General features: G+C 35.2%; 1 pseudogene; it reads right to left on the reverse strand.

The window, feature by feature from the left end:
• Window positions 1-353: 353 nt before the first annotated feature.
• LOC105135760 (uncharacterized PKHD-type hydroxylase At1g22950-like) lies at window positions 354-12,320 on the reverse strand (annotated as a pseudogene).
• Between the last annotated feature and the right edge of the window lie 5,538 nt (window positions 12,321-17,858).

The following is a 17,858-nucleotide window of genomic DNA, read 5'->3' on the forward strand; positions in this document are numbered from 1 at the left end:
TTTGCTTAGATTTTTATTTTATTTTTTCATCTATCATGAAAATATTTTATGTGGTGAAAATAAATAGATTTGGATTTTTATTTTATTTTTTAAATTGACAAATATTTAATGATATTATTAATGAAAAGTACCCTTATTGCTCTACAAAAAAGTATGATAAATTGTTTCTCAAAACGAAATTTTAATTTTCCTCCTTTACATGCCCCTTCCAAATTTTAACTTTTCAGTCGAGTTTTTGGGGGGATTTACAATGCCGACAGAATTAAAATTACCCAATCAAATTGAAAAAAAAAAAAAAAAACCCTTTCGGCTAACCAAATACCATGCAATTGTCTTTGATACAAACCAATAGCTTAGAGAAAATGCACAGTTTAATTAAACATTTTGTAAATGATCAAGTTACAGAATTATTGGCAATGCTAACTGTGGTTCCAAATACCAAGACTACGCCTAAATATGGTGCTACGAACTGTTAATTTACGATTACTAACATCAGATCAGTCCTAAATCTTTTTACAAAATGTGCAGGCATGTACTGAAATCTGCTACAAGCAGGTTCATCTCATGCAGTTCACATAATTTGGACATTCAAGGTTCAACAATGTCATGGTAAGCTGGAGCACAAAACTGAACTTCAAAAGATTTACCAATGGCGGCGCATAGAGATCTGGAGCTACACAAGTCCGCAATTACAACTAAATGAACAGCTCACGCTACGGACTCACCATCCTGCCTGAGTAACTCCTGCAAAAGATCAACTCGTATAAGCATCAATCCAATACTTTCGACTAGCATCACGGACAAATGGACGTGCACATATGGCAAATTGAAAAACAAAACCTTTTTCGGTTTTGAGAGTCTCTTCTAGTTGCTATGGTGATTTTCATCACCAGCAGACCATAATACCCCAAGTAACTTCCGAAAAAACAAGTCAACTATTGAATGGATAATGCCTATTTCTTTAGAGGCCCCGAGATTAGAAATGTCATAGTCAAATTGATGCTATTTCCTCATGTTATGTCCAAGGAAAAGGATACTAGCTGTTATGCATGGATTACATATTTTTATAACCTCCCTGACCTCTGGAATTGAACATAGAAATTGCGGAAATGAAATAATTTCAAGACTAAAATTACCGATTTAGTGGCAGCAATGAATGCTTGCTGCCTTCCCTTCTTTTCTCGTGCACACTCTCCACACCAACTCGAGAAATCTTTTTGATATTTCCTGATCTCTCTGAAGACTGAACTGTATAGAGACAAGACTGTGCATTTTGAAGATATAAAAATGCCTTACGATTGCAAGTAAAAGTACAGTTCAATGTGAGAGGCCTATTACTCCTTCAATCTCTCATATTGAAGTGTAACCAATTTATTTTTTTTCCTGATGTCATGCGGTATAAGATTTACATGCAAAAAAAAGGAAATACCTTCTGCACCACAGGAGTAAATTGATCCTATGACCAGATGTTGTGGCCCTAGCACCATGCCTATGACGACCAAGATGAAGCACAGCTCCGCCAGGAACATGAGAATAATCAAAAATTTCCTGCTTCCAATGAAAATGCTCCATAAAAAATACAGAAAAATATAAATCTCGAAGAAAAATTAGAGCTATTAACAAAACAGAATTGCACAAATTCTGCACTAAGAAACCATCTAGCCTGGTCGTGGATAATAGAATGGGAAATACAGGTTTTTAAGGGATCAGAATATAAATACCAGATGACACATTCTAATTTCAAAATTCATGTGAATGTTAGCAATTTAATTAGCTTAGCCATCTGCATGCCATATGATTCTAAATGATCAAGTGAAATAGAAGCGACCACAAATCTAAGTTTTCAATTTTTCAGATGAAAAGAAGTTTGATAAAATGGAAGGTACATCTTTTGCCATCTTCCTGACAAATTGAGATAGAGTTTCCAGCAATCTCTGCTGACTCTATCCTAGGTCTTTCAAGTTGGCAAGCATATAAATTGGAAAGATTAAACATAATAAAAAACGCTTCAGCATAACTGAGAAATATGACATTGACATTGTATACAGTCACAAAATCAGTCAAAAGTGACATCTACCAATTTGACAAGTCATGATGGTAGCAATAATAGGCACTAATGACTAGAGCTACAATATGGAACAGCTGCAAATCTTTCAACAACCTGCTGATTGAGGAATAGTCTTATGATTGACAACTTGTACATGCAAACAAACAAAATTATTTAGAAGGAACAGCATACAAACATAGAAAATTAAAAACAGAATCCAATGGCTGTCTGGTCACAACATAAATCTAAGGAAAGTTTTCCTTCTAAAGATAGATATGTTCAAGTCTTAGCTTTGTATTGTGCCAATCTACTTAAAAAAAATTATTCCACATTAAAGACTAGCATACCTCCGGCTGACTCCCAGTATACATGTTTATCACATCGTGTGCCCCAGAAAAACAATTCTCCTCCAGAAAATTGCTTGCCCAAGCAAACATTCAAAGCTACTTCAGAGTCATCCACGTGAAAGCCTACAAATATAAAATTACATGTAATTTAGACTCCAGAGTTTGACAGGTTGTGCAATCAAATACAGGTGCATCTATGTTGTCTTTTCTATATTTCCTTTCTTCGTGTGTGTCTGCGTGTATAATTACTCGTTAATGAAGTTAATATAGAGACTTTGACAAGAAGGATATATCTATCTACATGGAGCTATGAATAAAAGAATACAGAAAAAGTGAACTTAAGAAAACTCATACACCTAATTTACCAGGTTGGTGACGGTTGTAAACTGCATGGTTGGTGGACTTAAGAAAATTAAACAACAAAATACAATCACTTTCTAAATTATTCAACACCAACAAGGAGAGTGGCATGACAATCTTTATGCCAACCAATGTCTAACACACAAGTGCAAATGCATCAGCTAAGATCGAATATAAGCACCTTTACAACACAAACCAAATGGCCATGAATGACCACAGCATGGTTCACGTATGTACTAGATGAAGACAATACAAGCACATTATTAATAAATAAAAAATATACAAGCATACATGTTACACCTATTGATGCAAACACTGATGCAAATCAGGAGGCTTGAGAAGAGAACCCATAATGCATGAATCCTACTAGGAAATGGAAACGTGGGGAAATCAAAGAATCTTGACAGAACCCGATTAAAACTCATTAGCTGTAGTTATTATTTTCCTAGAATAGCTAGTTAGTTCCTAGTTAAATTAGTATTATGTTTCACTTAAGTATTAGACTACATCCTTAGTTGTAAGGTATTTAAAGAGGGGAACAGAACTCGAGACTCACTTAATTATTTGCATTCTTTGCCATTGCATTCTTGAAATACAAATTGGAGAGATTACTCTACATAGCGATTATGTGTCAATTTACTTATTGTTAAGAAACAGTGAGAGACTATAACCGGTAGGCATATCATTAATTTGGTATCAGAGCAATTCATGACTGTAACCCGAAGCAATAACTCCTATCCAATGTCTAACACTCATGTCCCTAATAATTCCCTATAAGAACATGCAGATTTACAACAACAAATCATCCATATCACCACTGTGCTAGAACAGCTTCCTAACTAATTAGACGTTGTGGATAAACATAGAGCAAGTTTTTCCAATAGAAGGGAGCGTGGACAACTTCGTGAGGAGACACTAGGGGAAAACCTGGATGTTGAGTATAGACGTTGAACCCCAGCACCACCAATTACAACATCACAGAGAGGAACTTCCATGCCACCATGACAGGTGAGGGCTGGAGAATCAACCCATCGATGAACTCACTAAGCGAATGAAGGTGGATATGCCTGACTTTTATGGCAAACTGGAACCACATGCTTTTGAAGATTGGCTAATCGCCATTGAAGACTATTTTGATTGGTTTGCTGTGTCAAAAGATCAAAAGGTTTGGTATATCAAGATGAAATTGAAGGGACATGCTCATGTCTGGTGGAGGAGCATGGAAGAACAATTACGGCGAACTCAATATTTCACACTGGGAAGAAATGAAGGAATGGCTAAAGGAAAAATACTTGCCCATCGACTATAAGCAGATGATATTTGAAGAAATGCTGCAGCTAAGACAAGGGACCACGACAGTGGAACAATATACAGACAAGTTCCATGAACTCACCGTCCGCAGCAAGATTGTAGAGACCGATCAACAAAAATTGGCCTGGTATCGCATTGGATTACGTGGTGAACTACATAAAAAAAATGTTGATAACACGATTAATCACGGTGGAGGAAGCATACCAACTAACATTACAAATTGAGAAGCAGATAGCAAATGCAACAGGGAAGAAAACCATGCCGATAGATATGAAATCAGGGCACACGACAAGTTTTTCTGTGCAAAGACAACAATCATCACAGGACAAACCAGGGTTCTCAATACTAGGAGAACAAAAAGGAAAAACAAATAGAACAAATGATGGTCCACAATGCTATAAATGTAAGGGGGGTTTGGACACTATGCTATGGTGTGTCCCACCAGAGAAAAAAAACTTGCTTTTATATGTGAGAAGGAATTAATAGTAATGGAGGACACTACAGGAGGAGAAGCTGATGAAGTTACAGCTAAGGATGAGGAACACCTAGAAGCCTCACAACTGCCAAGCTGTGTTATTCACAGAATATTAACAGGAAACAAGAAGGAAATCAAAACCAATCACGAATAGTTGAATACCAACATTTTCCACACGCGAGTAGAACATGGGGACAAATCATTGAATGTGATCATTGATAATGGTAGTGGCATGAATGTGATCTCACAGCAGTAGAGCGATTGCATCTGAAGATCGAAACACACCCCTCTCCTTATCGAATCAGCTGGGTCAATGAACATAACTCAATTTTAGTGAAACATCAATGTCTAATGCAGTTTTCATTAAGACCAAAGTATGTAGATGCAGCATGGTGCGATATCATCTCAATGACCGTCTGCCACATGCTATTGGGACGACCATGGTTGTATGACCGTAGAGTCTCCTATAATGGCTATACCAACACCTACTCCTTCTATTTTAAAGGCAAGAAGTTGGTCCTAGTTCCATTACCGATTGCAGAATTTGAAGCTACCAACAAAAAGGTACCAGTACTGAACATGCATCAGTTTTCTCAAGCTATAAGTGACGAGAAAATGTTGTTGTTTGTGGGGAGACGGAAGGTAAAACAAGATGATGGTGTCGTGCTCGAAGAACTGGCAGCAATACTTGACAGATTCCAAGATATCATGCCCTCTGAGATGCCAAACCAATTGCCACCAATGCGGCATGTACAACATGCAATTGATCTAATCCCAGATTCCTCTTTACCCAACATACCTCATTACAGAATGAGCCAACAGTTACTAGATGGGGGATTTATCCGTGAAAGCATTAGCCCCTGCACTGTTCCAATACTACTTACACCAAAAAAAAAGATGGGAGTTGGAGAATGTGTGTAGACAATCGAGCAATTAATAAAATAAAAGTAAAATATCGATTCCCAAATCCACGGCTTGACGACATGCTAGACTTACTAAATGGCGCCTTTGTTTTTACAAAGCTTGATCTTCGTAGCGGTTATCATCAAATTTGCATTCATCCTGGTGAGGAATGGAAGACAGCCTTCAAAACCAAAGAGGGGTTATTTGAATGGCTAGTCATGCCTTTCCGGTTAACCAACGCACCAAGTACTTTCATGCGTGTGATGACACAAATCCTCAAACCCTTCCTAGGTAAATGTGTTGTGGTGTATTTTGATGATATCTTAATATTCAGTAACTGTTTACAGGATCATCTAACCCATGTAGAGCAAGTATTAACAATATTACAGGTAGAGTAACTTTATATTAGTCATGCCAAATGCTCATTCCTGAAGAAGAAAGTTTATTTTTTAAGCTTTATCATTTCTAATAAAGGAGTAGAAGTTGATCCCGCTAAGGTGCAAGCTATTTAGAATTGGCCAACACCTCAGACCTTTTCTGAGGTTCATAGCTTCCACGGCCTAGCTACATTTTATCAGTGGTTCATTCATAATTTCAGCACCATAATGGCCCCAATAACTGAGTGCTTAAAGAGTAGCAACTTCACTTAGACAGCAACAACCAATAGAGCTTTTGACAAGATTAAGGATAAACCAGGACATGCCCCAGTTCTGAAACTACTGGATTTTTTCAAAGTCTTTGAGGTGGCTTGTGACACTTCACATAAAGAAATCAGGGAATTCTAAGTCAGGAAGGTCATCCCATTTGCCTTCAACAGCAAAAAGCTTAATGTCACCTGTCGGAGATATTCAACATACGATATGGAATTTTATGTGTTGATTCAAACCATTAAACATTGGCATCCGTACTTGATCCATAGAGAGCTTATTCTTTATACTGATCATGACTTTTTGAAACACCTTGGCTCCCAAAACAAGCTCAACTCAAGACATTTTCGATGGATGAATTATTTACAACAGTTTGATTTCATCATTAAGCACAAAGCAGGAACAGAGAATAAGGTGGCTGATGCATTAAGTCGATGACCTCACTTGCTGCACATTCTCAACTCATACTACTGGTCTCGAAGACATCTAGATGCAATACATGGATGATGATGATTTTGGCACAATATGGAGCAACTTAAAGTCCAATATCACTATAACAGGAGGTAATTATTCCTTCAGGGACAAGTACTTATATTTTTGTGCTAGACTATGCATTCCCAGAGGTTCTCTCTGCGAGCTCATCATCACAGAACTTCATGATGGTGGCTTGGCTGGACATTTTGGTTATGACAAAACCTTTGCCTTGGCTGCTGATCGGTTCTAATGGCCTCGACTGCGCAAGGATGTACACAAAGTGGTTGATCGGTGCAGAATTTGTCAACTAAACAAAGGGACAAAACCAAACGGGACTCTACACCCCCCTACCAACACCAGACCAACCATGGCAGCAAATTAGCACGGATTTTGTCCTAGGACTACCCAGGACTGTTCGGCAACATGACTTAGTTATGGTAGTAGTGGATCGATTCTCAAAAATGGCTCATTTCATCCCTTGCAACAAGACCTTTGATGCTTCCAAAGTGGTAGTATTGTTCCTACAAGTAATCAAGCTACATGGTGTACCACTCTCTATTGTATCCGATAGAGACGTCAAATTTGTTAGCTACTTTTGGAAGACCTTATGGACAAAACCGACGGTCAGTGCATTCCACCCCCAAACCGACAGTCAGACCGAAGTTCTCAACAGAAGCTTAGGAAACTTACTACGCTGCCTCATTGCTGACCATAAAACCAGCTGGGATCTTATACTCCCACATGCCGAATTTGCTATCAATAACTCTGTGAATAGATTTACAGGATGCACACCTTTTGAAGCAATATATAGCAGACGACCCTATACTCCCATGGATCTCGCTCCATTATCGTTACCTCCCAAACCAAGTGAAGTTGACCTTGATTTTTCTGAACATATGAAAGATGTTCATGCAGAAGTTAAAAGACGATTATCCCACAGTACTGACTCATATGCAGCTACAGCCAATATTAAACACAAAGACAAACAATTTAATAGTAGTGACATGGTGTTGGTTCGCCTAAAACCAGAATGCTTTCCTCTCAGAAGTTTCACCAAGCTGCACGCACAACATGCAGGACCTTTTCAGATCACTAAAAAGTTGGATAACAATGCCTATGTCATCGACTTACCTTCAGAATTTGGTATTAGCCCAATTTTTAACATCGAGGATATCACTACGTTTAAAGGCGACATAAATAATCAGGATCATAGGTCACAGACAAAGGACATGCCAGCATGCCTTCCCAAAGTCCCCACAACCAGTGCACCACAGGAGGACATTGCCTCCATCAGTGATTATCAATTTGTCTCTACACGTTGCAGGGGTTATTATAAATTCTTAGTCCAATGGAGGCATCGCTCCCTTTCAGACTCAGCCTGGATCAAAGGCACGAAGCTTCAGTGACTACCCCCAGAATTATTTGCTGCGTATGTTCATTGTAACTTGTCGGAGTCAAGTTCTTTAGGGGAGTTGGCAATTGATGCAAGTCAGGAGGCTTGAGAAGAGACCTCATGATGCATGAATGCTACCGGGAAACGGAAACGTGGGGAAATCAAAGAATCTTGACAGAACCCGATTAGAACTCATTAGTTGTAGTTATTATTTTTCTAGAATAGTTGTTAGTTCCTAGTTAAATTAGTATTACGTTTCACTTACATATTAGACTACATCCTTAGCCGTAGGATATTTAAAGAGAGAAACAGAACAAAAGAATCAATTAATTATTTGTATTCTTTGCCATTGCATTCTTGAAATACAAATTGGAGAGATTCCTCTACATAGCGTCTGTGTCAATTTATTTATTGTTATTGTTAAGAAACAGTGAGAGACTATAACCGGTAGGCATATACATCAAACATTTACAGATTCTGACTAGACCACGTAGTAGAATACAAATTGCAGCTAATAAAGCCACGCAACAGTCCACAGTCATGTTTAGAGTCACAATGTCAGAAAATGTTTGACCAACCTACAAGCCACAAACCACTCGGTGATGCATAGTGCAAAAACAAAATCTAAAAAGAAAGTAATAAAAAACCTTCACAAATATTAGTTGACAAAGGAACACAGTGAATAAGGCACGCACCTAAGTCAACATCCCAATCTTAGCCATATTCAACAATAAAACCATGATGAGAATCCAGAGCTGCACCACCAACTTCACCAAAAAAAAACTGCAAAGAGAGGGAGGCAGGGAAAATGATCATATAATCTGTGTTATTATCTGGTATCAGCACATATGTATCACCTTTAGATATAGGACGGATAAACCCATCCATAAGCTTGTCAAGCATTGTTTCAAGGACAAAATCACCAAGAACAGCTCCATATTTGTTCATCGTATTTGGTCGCATGATTTGAAATTTTGTATCATTAACCCATGCCTCAAAATTTTCAACCTGGAAAATCACATTAAAAAAGAGAATGCAAGAGAGTAGATGAGCATCTGGTGTACAAGACTCTTTTTTTTTTCGGGGGGGGGGGGGGGCTGATGGAAGGTTTCAAGTGTGCATGCAATTACATGTGCTATTCACCTCTGCTACTAGTAATTCGCAAAAGCATGGCTGAAGCATCTCAAATGTGAGCAAGCCAGGAGAGGGTTCTGATATTATGCTTCTAAGGCTTTCTTCTGTGTTATCATTGATTGCTTTCATAAAGGACGGGACAAAGAAAGTTACAGGGTGCATTGACTATAACTCTCTTTTCAAAGGCTGCACAAATATGACAGAGGATATCAGTAAGGCAGACAGATTTTTACTTGATGGCAGCATTCATGAAGTATAAACACAAAAATCAAATCCTAAGTCCCCAACTTCATTTCTTCAAAAGACTCAGAATTTGCATCTTAGACAGAGAACAAAAAGATTGTTTGTACAATACAAAATATCTCAGTCTATTCACCTCACTACCATCTTCAGACAGACCCAACCTCTCAGCATTTTCTCGCTCTTTGACCACTTTCAAGAGATGAATGCTCTGAAAAATGCCTTTTTCCCTATGTTATATAATCTTTGCAACAAGCAATCTACAAATTGTCAAGAGATAGTCGCAAAACAATTCATATCAGTTATTAAAAAGAAAAGAATCACAAAAATGGGTATTGCTGATAACCAGTAGCATTCGACATGGCAGAGAGGACTAATTTGAGCAAGCAGGCATCTCAATTTTCATAAGAAAGGCTTCTCTTATTTTCCTAGAAAGGAGATGGACATCGTGGCAAGTTATAAAAGGGGAATACCACAAAATGACCATTTAAAAACTTCTTGCAGCTCTGCCTCCAGTCAATGAGCGCATAACTTCAGTGAGGAGAAACAGGGGAAAACAAACTTAAAACCCTACAGTCCTCCACCTCCACACTAGTAGAGTAGGAAAAGGTAAACAGGTGTTATCATGTCTCATACCTTATAATGTGATATTATCTTCTGCCTGTATTATCTATGTTTCTGTGCCTGATAAAGACATCAGAATAAAAATTGAAAAAAAAAAGTTATCCGGTATTCATAAGCAGTTATTTACCTCATCTTTATAAAATATAACCACAGTGGACCACAACCAGAAATATCATGCCATAAAAATGCATAATGCAATCTTCCCACATCAATGCCCCAGAAGAGAGGAACCCTTCCCAGCCTTGGAGTAAAAGATATTCTCAAACATTCATCCCAATTCCCAAGGAATTCTGGAATTATAAACACTAAACCCAAGTATCAGCATTATTTTTTAAAAATAAGTATCCAGTCCTATTATTAGGTTACTTTCAGTTACTGCTCAGCCAATGTTTGAACCTAGCAAATATTCCTTAGTTCCTGTAACTAGGAGTATTTTGAAATTTTCCAAAATCTGATAGAAATCATATGCAGAACCTGTCTACATTTCTTAGGTTGGCTTTATATATGTTTCCGTGGTTTATTTTGAAACACAGAGGAGCATCCCAGAGGCTACAGGCTTTGAGCTAATTGAAGCAGAAAAAAATGAAAAACTTCCATAGCCACTTTAGCATGCCAGGAATAATAGCAAGGGGCACTCCTAGGAGAACAAAAAAAGTAAAAGAAGGGTGACGTGAACTGATTTGAACATGCACAACAAGAGCACATTCAGCAGCATTGACTATGTTGAATTGGTAAAAGATAATTTGGCAACAAAACGACTCGAAGTTCAGCCTCAAACAGTATAGAATGAAAATGCAGCCAAACCCAACTAATTTTTCTTTCTAAACTGAAACTCAAACAGTTTGGAATTGGGATTTGATTGAGTCATTTCTTGGTCTCATCATGTTATCAGTATTCCTAATTTGAATGTTTTTTTTTACTTACAATACAAATTTAATCTTCTATACCTAATCGCTGTAATTCCAGAGTGAAAATCAGTTTCAGAAATTACAAAAGTTTTTCCTCCAGAATCTAAGGGCATTATCGTCATTTCCTAAAGCCATATGGCCGTTAGAAAATTGAAAATTGAAAATTGAAATGAAGAGAAAGCAAAACCCTAGCAATGCAGTTTCACTTTCCTTTATCTTCCAAAGGAAAGAGAAATCAAACAGGATTTTCAAAAAAGAATAAAATCAGAAAATCAAACTACTTGAAGCTGTGTTAATTCGAACATTACGCTGGTTCGCTCTCCATGAGGCAAATACTTCAATAGAATATCTCTCATGAACTTCACTTTCTCTTCTCTGCTATCACTAAGGATATTAGGCGGCAAGTATTTCTCCAGCGACCTAAAAACCGAAGGACTGAAGTCCAGTTATAGATCTTCATAGCTCTTTGGCATACGATCCTTGTTAGGGTGTAATCTCAGCATCTGATTCGGCACCATCACTGGAGCTGTTTTTTATCCTGTCACACCACTCCGTTTCCTCCTCCGGTAACCGGAGGCGATTCCCGGCGATCTCCTGCCATGCTGAAGGTCAGACTATGGAGGTTTGGAGAGTGTTAGCGCCTTGCTTCACTGCATGGAGGGTGAAACGGTATAATTAAGGGTTTTTTTTTTTGAAGGGGGTTTGTTTGGTGGTGCCGGTTACGTGAAATGAGAGTTTTTTTTGTTGCTGTTAGGGTTTGGTAAGGGGGTTCCTGTATTTTTATCATTTTGAGAGCACAGGTGCTGATACTCGAAGCGTAAATTGAACACGGCTACGGAGGGGGTGAAAATTGGGTTGAGGGCAAGGATGTCAAAATCGCGAGTTTACACCGATTTTACGAGTTTTTTTTTTTTTTATTTATGTGGGGTGTCCGGGCCAGCTTACGCGCACCACGACTAATCTCCACGGCCATTAAATACCCTGCAAACCCAGTAGACAGGTAAAGTAACGCGGGGCTGACAAACATGCAACTTCAAAACTCGAACTCGTGATAATAGAAAGCGCAAGACGTCATTTCACCGCTGGCCGTTGCCTTGGGTGCCGATTTTACGAGTTTTTTTTTTTTTTTTTATTTATGTGGGGTGTCCGGGCCAGCTTACGCGCACCACGACTAATCCCCACGGCCCACTGAATACCCTGCAAACCTAGCAGGCAGGTAAAGCAGCGCGAGGCTGACAAGCATGCAACTTCAAAGCTCGAACTCATGACAGTAGAAGGCGTAAGACGTCATTTCACCGCTGGACCGTTGCCTTGGGTGCCGATTTTACGAGTTTTGATATTATAGGGACCTGCTCTCTTGGATTTGCTTTTTCGCTTGCCAGCTGTTTCTTTTGATGCTTTCTAATCCCAATAAAACATTCTGCCCCTCTGGCAGTGTGACCAGAGGGTCTGTGCTGATTCTTCAACTTTGCTTTGTAATCCTTCGGGGGCCACCTATTTCATTTGTTTTTATACCTTTTTTTTTCCTCTTAATTTCTCTTCATGCTTCTTTTATTCTCCTGATGTTGCAAAAATATTTAATGTTCTGAATTGTGTGTTTGTTTTTCTAAAATTTTATTTTTATTCTACATTTTTCATTGTTTAAAGAGTTGTAAAATGTTATTATTTAACGGAAAATATATATATATATATATAGAGAGAGAGAGAGAGAGAATTAATTGCCTATAATATTTATTGCCTATAATATTTAAGAAGTATCATTATTTAACTATTCATCTACGTCATCTCATTATTATAGTTTAGGAATTTTTAAGTTAAATTATATCTAAATTTTTAGTTAAATTATATATTTTAAAATATTTGAATTTTTATATTATTTATTTTATTTTTATCTTAATTATGTTATATTCTAATTTATAATTTAGTTGAAATTCTTTGTATAATTAATTAAAAAATTACTTATAATTTTATGATTTTACAATTTGATTTTGCAATTTGAATTTACATTTTATTTTCCATGTCATGTCAAAAAAAATATTTTTGATAACCTTATTGGAGTTACTTATCCTTCATTATCCCTGTTATAACCCATTTTTAGATTCCTCCTAAATTTACCCTTTTTTTCTTCTAAAAATAAAAAAATCAATAATAATAATAATAATAATAACAAAGACTAGCAACTTAGAAAAAACAGAATGAGAATAATTTCAAACATATAGAGAAATCAAACTGAAGTTCTGAACAACCGTACCCCATTATACTCAAGACTAAAGAGACAATCTAAATTTAAGATCAAATTAAATGATTATAGGATAAATGTTCCTAAAAATTAAGTTAATAGAATTAATTAGATTATCAATAACCCAATTTAATTTAATCATGAGCCAAATTAAAAGGTTTAATTATGTTTAAGAACTAATTTGGGTCAAATTAAAAGATTTAATTAGGTGCAAGGATTTAATTGTATTTTTAATGGATCAAATTAATTTTATTAAGGACTTAATTGGTAAAAAATTAAATTTGAAAGTCTAATTTGAGCTTAATCGAGAAGATTGAAATTTTAGATGACTAAATTTAATTTTTATGAAGTCAATTGATTGAAATTAATAACAAAATTATAAGAAAATCAAAGTTTATGGTTAATTAAAGGTTAAATTAAAGAAATTCACAACCAAGAACCTTTTTAAAAAAGACATTAAACTTTGAGGACTCAATTTGATTGCAAATAGGGGTGAAATTGAAGCAAATTAAAAGTTAAATGGTCAATTGAAAATCAATTTTTATAAATTCAAAACCAATAATTAAAAGGAAAAGGCGTTGAACTTTATGGTTGATATTTGAGTTTGGAAAAAGTAAATTTGCATAAAATTAAAAATTTGAAGTCAATTAGGGATGTAATTAAAAAAAATCAAAATACAAAGGACTAAATTGAGTTTTAGTCAAATCCCAAATTTAAACCTTAAGGATGTCAAAAAAGTGTTGTTTCATTTAAATGAAACATTGAGTTTTGACCAAAATAGTTTGTTTCGGTATAAAATGACATCGTTTAGGATTTAATTTTTTTTTAAAAAAAAAAAAGATGCTTGAAATTTAGGATTCTTGGCCATATGCAAAATTTAAAAAATATATATATTTTTTTAGGCTTTGTTTGGTTCAAGAAGAAATTGTAACATAACATAACAAAATAAACCTAAAAGATGTTAAACCAAACATAACCTTAAACCATAAGACCTTTTGTCGAAAAAGTGGCAAAAACCAAACAGGGTATAAGACCCTTGTTTTTTACTTGACCGGGTTGGCTCACTTCAGTTTACTCAAAATCTTTGATTCGACCATAAACCAAACAAAACAATTCTAGTTAAACTCGTAAGTAGACAAAAAATGAAACCAAAGAAAGAAATGGATTAGACTTGTCAAAAACACACAAAAAAATACTTTAAACGAAATGGATCAAACTCATTAAAAATGAAGAAAAAAGAAGAATAATATCAGGAGCCGAACAAAACCCAACAATAGAGGCTCAGATTCAGACCAAATTTGGTCATATAAAAAACACATACTTGTTGGAAATCATTCAAGAAACAATAATCTAACATTCAATTTCTTTGATTTTCACTAAAAATGCATGCTTTTAGCGAAATAAGTTTTGGTTCAAAACCAAAACGTAAAGCTTAAAATCTATTTTAAACATGTTACTTATGCAAATAAACATTAGTTTGCTTGTTAATAATGCCCAACAAAGTGTTATGCAAAAAGAAAATGACCAAAACTTGTCTAAATCATGTAACTAACATAATGTTCATAGGGAGAACATAAAGAAACCCAAAAATTAAAACCCAATAGCCAGGATTTTCAAATTAGACCCAAAATGGACAAGCCAAAGGCATATACATGTTGGAAATCATGCAAGTTCAATAATCAAGTGTCCATTTAGTTTAATTTTAAATGAATCAACACGATTTGACCTAAAAAAATGTCAACATCAAAACTAAACCAACAAATTTATACATATTAAAACATGTTAATGATGCGAATAGATTGTAAATTATTACCTAATCAAGTTTAAAAAATAGTTCTGGGCAAAGAAATAGAATAAAATTTGTCCAAATCATGTAGCTAGGTAATGTTCTTCATAAGAACATGAAGAACATTGCTAACCAAAACTCAATCACGTGTCAAAAATGCCGCGACTAACAAGCCTTCACAATCAATATTTTTTGCTTCTAAAACATATTTTTTTTATCCCAACAAGTCACACCGACATGCACAAACATAGTTGAACAAAAAACAATAATAAAAAATATCAAAACACCAAAATTAAGCTTGAGGTACCAAATCCAAAACAACAATATTAACACAACCTATATGTTCATGTAATATGGATTCAAAATAAGCTTTTTTTGAACTCATTTTGTGCATAAACATGCATAACAAAGCTATGTTAAACACCTTTGTATTAACATGTATAAACTAGATCAAAACACAAACTCAAACAATATTATGTACCAAAACAAACTTAAAACAACAACAACTATGAACCAAAACATCAAAAACTTCATAAAATAACAATATTAAAATGAATATCACAACAACAAAGAGGTGAATGAAACATCATTTGTTAAGCATTCCAAACCTTTTTGTTATGCTTGCTAAACATAAACACAAAAATAAATTAAAAATAATTAAAGCAGACTGCAAGGGCTTGCTTTTATATTAGAAAGATATCTAGAATACCTTTGATTTTAGAAGGGTATTTATATGGTTTTTGGAAGAATTTTGAATCTATTCTTGACCCTTGATCTTAAAGGAAATGTCGTGAACCCTTGATAAGAACCTATAAGAAGCGTTTGAGTATGCACAAAAGAAAAGAAAGGTTACATAATTGGGTTTCAACTTTGGATGACTGAGTTGCTCACTATCAAGACTTCGTTGGAGAAATTCTGATGTCATTATCACATGAGACCACCTGAAGGTGGTAAAGGGGATGCACATGTTTCATTTGAATCAAACCTTACTCCATTTAAAAGTCTATAGCTTCACATTCATTCATTTGAGGTTGTTAACTTGATCAGCTAAAATTGTCAGAGCTGATTGAATTGCCTAATTGTAAGACTTTTGTAAAGAAATTATGATGTCATTGTTACCTTTTATTATACCTGATATTGCAACGAATTTTAAAATTTTCATATGAAAAGAACAAATATCTGATATCTTATTCTTACAGGGGAAATGTCTTGTTTAAAAAATCACTACCTAATATTATGGTCACTAGCAACTCCAACTAGTCAACAGAGATTTTATGGTCCGAAATTGGTTACGTAAAAAAGAAGATATTATCATCCCTTAAACATTTTATCTAAAGTAGGCTGCATTGATAGTTTTGTCTTAAATTGCTAAAGATTTGTTGTATTATACTTGTAATGTTTTGCCTTTAATATTCATAACTTTGATGTTAGTAAATATTTAATTATGAATATTTCCAACTATAGCGTTGGTAAATATTACGTGAAAAAAAATAATATTGCTGACTTTAACATCCATGAAAATTAGAGATCAGAATAATTATCAATTATTTCTAATTCTGAAATCAATGAATACTAAGAATATTTCTAACTTTAGCATTAGTAAATATAAATATTCCTGACTTTGCCGCCAATGAATAAGCTAGTAAAATTTGAATTGAAAGCAAAACATATATATATATTTATTATTATTTTTTTAAAATAGATATATATTGCATGTTAGATTTGCATTTTATAATATAAATCCGCAATCCAATATTAAGTAAAGTTATATAAAAAAAGGCATGGGCCAACAAATAAATTCAAAAGAATTCACAGGTTTTTTGAAATTTTTTAATATCAAAAAAGAATTTTAGCTAAATATAAAAAAATAAAATTAAAAAGAAAGGATATAAAGAAGTATTTTACCAAATACATCCTTAGCTCAAAAAAAATTGAGCTGGCTGGGCCTCTGATCTCAACTGTTTTCTTTTTTTATTTTTGTGTTGGAGATCCAACCAGTCTAGCTTGATTATGGGTCCGGCCTAGTGATCAAACCATGCAGGGGCGCCTTAATTAATCATGCTCTGCACTGTATATGGTTATTTGAAATTGCAAAACGGGGGGTAGGGTTACCTGGCGCTGGGCCGCTAGCGATAAAGACGCGAGGTTACTGGTCGAACGAACACCCTCTCCTCTGTTTCTCCTTGTTTTTCTCTTCCTCTGGTTTTTTTCTTCTAGCCACATGCTTTTACCCCCAAGATTATCGGGTATGAAGGCCAAACTATCAATGAGCCTGGCACTACACGTCTACAACATTAATATGCTTATTTAATTGTTTTTTCTTTTCATTTCACTTTATGATTAATTGCCTTTCCATATTGATGGGTCTTATAACTATGGATTTGTACTAGCGCTTCCTTGTTTCAAAACAATTCCACACCTTTTACATTATTCTTTGGCTACGGTTTCTCTTTCAAATCAGATTGTGTACATTATTCTTCTTACCATACATTTAAAGTTGAGTTGATAAATTTAAATACTTCTGACCTCCAATTTACTAGATTTGTTTATTTTTCTTGCTGGTCAGGCGACTGCTGAACGTCACTGTTGGGAAACTCTTTGAAGCTTAAGAAGTCTAAATCGTGACGAGGCATCGCAAAGATCAATATTGTGGATAGTCCATCTGTAGATTACAACAAGCAAAACTTGATCTATTAGAAGCTACAGAATTGAACATTCAAGTTTACATGTGAATACTTAACCTGAGCGTGCTCTACAGAGAGACAACGAAACGCTTGCTTATACCATCTCTAAAAAGCTTGAAAATTGAGCTAGCAAGTTACATTTAGTATTAGATTTAACAATTTACACGAACTGCCGCAAAGATTGCCATCCAAGTTGATATAATCTCAATAAGAAGAGATGCTCAACTAGAATAATCTATTCAGCAACACGCCTGATGCAATATGCAAATTAAATACCATGATCTGG

This window comes from Populus euphratica, unplaced genomic scaffold (assembly GCF_000495115.2).
Source record: "Populus euphratica unplaced genomic scaffold, PopEup_1.0 scaffold221.1, whole genome shotgun sequence".
In the NCBI taxonomy this organism is placed as follows: Eukaryota; Viridiplantae; Streptophyta; class Magnoliopsida; order Malpighiales; family Salicaceae; genus Populus; species Populus euphratica.